Here is a 3,238-nt window from a genome sequence, read left to right as displayed (position 1 = left end):
TGATAATAAGTGGAGCGGAATGAGAAGGCGGCGCACCTTACTCATGCGTCAAGCTCATGTGCATAGGCCTAACCTTTGGCGATTACGTGCTCTAAAAACTTCTAATCTCCAGTAAAGTGGCAGCACTGAAACCTTCCTGCGCTGGGGGAGAACAGTCCCTCTCAGCTGCTGTTCCCATAGTTCTCGAACCATTAAAATATGGCATGTATCATGCTCACTGATGTTTCCGCGGCCGCGCAGAAAATGCATTGGCTAAATATTGCATACTTTCTCATGCAATCTCCGTTCGTGAACGCTACCCTAAACTCACCGTTGGTCGGCCGCTAGTGTCGCGCGTCCGACCCGCCCAAACATATAGGTCAAGTGTCCCATCTTATTGTATACTGATCTTATGCTGACACTAACACCACTGGCCGAGACTATACAGTATACGCCAACGGCGGGCCGCTGTGGATAAGATTCAATATGGCTAACGCACCGGCGGCCGTATCGGCCGACTCAATATGCTAGGACATGAGGAAGGGGAGAAGGGAGTAAGCTGGTGGAGAAGGAGGAGGGAGAAGCTGGGGAGGAAGGAGGAAGGGGAGAAGGTGTGGTAGAACGGAGGAAGGGACCGACAGCTGGTGGAAAAGGAGGAAGGGAGAGGAATGAAGGTGCTGAGAGGAGGAAGGTGGGAGCGAAGCTGGGTGGAGAACAGGCAGGGGAGAAGGAGAAAGCTGGTGGAGAAAGGAGGAGGGGAGAAGCTGGTGGAGAAGGAGGAAGGGGAGAAAAGGTGTGGAGAATGGAGGAAGGGGAAGCTGGTGGAAATAGGACGGAAGGGGAGAAGGAGGGTGGATGGGGGAGAAGGAAAGGGAAGGGAGAAGCTGGTGGACGAAGGCTGAGGGGAAGAAGGGAGCAAGGTGTTCGGAGAAGGAGAGGGGGAGAAGCTGGTGGACGAAGGAAGGAGGGGGAGAAGAGAGGTGGTGGAGACAGGGAAGGGAGAAGCTGGTGGAGAAGGAGAGGGGAGAAGAGAGGTGGTGGAGAAGGAGGGAGAAGGCTGGTGGAGAGAGGAGGAGGGAGAAGGGAGAAAAGTTCACGTCAAAACGATCTTTGCTCTATATCGCAGGTCTCTTCCGTGGTGCAGTATATTGTAACCAGAGGGCAGCCTATACAATAGATTTGATAGAGTAGAACATTTCAGAGAAATTACTCAGAGAAATTACTTCTCTAACACTTTTTTCTGAACTCCAGATCTAAAATCACAACTCAATGAAGTGTATTTTTCACTCTACAGAAACTGGATAGCTTTATAATATTTCTAACGATCTTCTTGTCCTCGAAGTGTTCAATAACATGATTTGGGTCAACAATGTTATCAAGTGTGCAAACCCAGCTATAACGTAACTTAACCAAGATTATGCAGTGGCACTTTTTTCAACAGAACATTACTAAATAAATAAGATTATAGATCCGATCTCCTGAATTCATGCGCATGCACTTAGCTACGCTAAGATTTGTTTTCAAGTTTCAAAACATTCCTCCAAAGTGAGAACAGGTGGATTCAGTTACGGTTGGCCTAGCGATAAGCCCCCTCTAAAAACGTTCTAAATGCAAAAGTACAATGTAAAGTCAACATTATATCAGGAGTTAATGAGACAAAATGTCTCATTAACTCCTGATTATATCAATGTCATCCCGTAGGCGTTCTCGATACTTCACCAATGCTACATACCCACCAATACCCACCAATACCACCAATACCCACCAATATCCCACCAATACCACCAATACCCACCAATACCACCAATACCCACCAATACCCCACCAATACTTCACCAATGATAACACGCAAAGGACGGTATTTCTATTCCGTTTTGTCGACTTCTTCTTCAATCGATTGTTTTTCTGTTTGCGCGGTATAGCTGTACGTTCCTCGCCTCGGGTATTTTTCGCATTCACACGTCTCTTCTTTTACCCAAGAAAATTCCATTGCGTTAACAATTATGTTTATCATACCGGCGCCCTCGACTAGTAAATCACAAGCAGCTTAGCAGCATTAGTCTGACCTTGAACCGAGAAGGTGCACGTAGGCCCATATAGCATGTGCACGGCGTATGCGAACCGAGTCCTGACTTCTACTACGGCTCATAGGGTCTATGTCCCCAAGGGTACTGCCGGACCGTACCCTGGTAACTATCTGATATGGTTAGCGTTAGAGTTAGGGTTAGGGTTAGGGTTAGGGTTAGGGTTAGGGTTAGGGTTAGGGTTAGGGAGTAGGCGTAGGCGACTCCTTAGACTCTTTAGTGGAGTGGACGAGGTACGGTCGGAGTCCGGCATATTAGATAGTACCCTGATAGTACCAGGGTACGTTCAGGAAGTACCCTGGGGGACATAGACCCTCTCCGCTCTAGTACGGCCCCGTAGAGAGCGAGGATTATACAGCACCGATTTAGTGCTGCATAGCGGCCTAGAATAGCGAGCGAGGCGAAGATAGACACTGCTTGTTCGAACAATCAACTTGTGAAGGCACGCGTGCTCGCTCGATCGCTCGCTTGCTCGCTTGCACACACCCGCACGCGCGATTGCAATCATGCACGCACGAACGCATCCACGCACTCGCGAACGCATCCACGCACGCACGAACGCGTGCACGCACTCACGAACGCGTGCACGCACACACGAACGCGTGCACGCACTCACGAACGCGTGCACGCACACACGAACGCGTGCACGCACACACGAACGCGTCCACGCACGCGCATAATCTCGAAATATTGTCGAATGGGTGATATACCATGAACCATTTTCGAATGTGCCGGACTATAGGTGGCGCCACGAGGAGAATTTCTTCAGTTCGTTATCAAGGGCATCCATAATTACGAATAAGGACATATTCCATAAACACATAGCTATAGTTGGAATCGCCTACCGCATAATTTTAATTACAATCGAAAATTCTGATATAAATGTTATATAAATTAGAGCGCATAATTTGCAATTCCAAACTGCCTAGTCTAATCTAAACGAGACTTGCACAATTAAATCGCTATAAATAGGTTTACACGCGAAAACATCGAGTTAAAACATGTCTAAATCGCGCCATATTATATCCTCGATGGGCTATCCAACGTAAAACTGCGCTCGTAATTAACCGTGTGCTGGATATATATATATATATATATATATATATATATATATATATATATATAGAGAGAGAGAGAGAGAGAGAGAGAGAGAGAGAGAGAGAGAGAGAGAGAGA

Source organism: Priapulus caudatus, unplaced genomic scaffold (genome assembly GCF_000485595.1).
Source record: "Priapulus caudatus unplaced genomic scaffold, Priapulus_caudatus-5.0.1 Scaffold598, whole genome shotgun sequence".
Classification (NCBI taxonomy): Eukaryota; Metazoa; Priapulida; class Priapulimorpha; order Priapulimorphida; family Priapulidae; genus Priapulus; species Priapulus caudatus.
Note: the sequence above shows the minus strand (reverse complement) of the source record.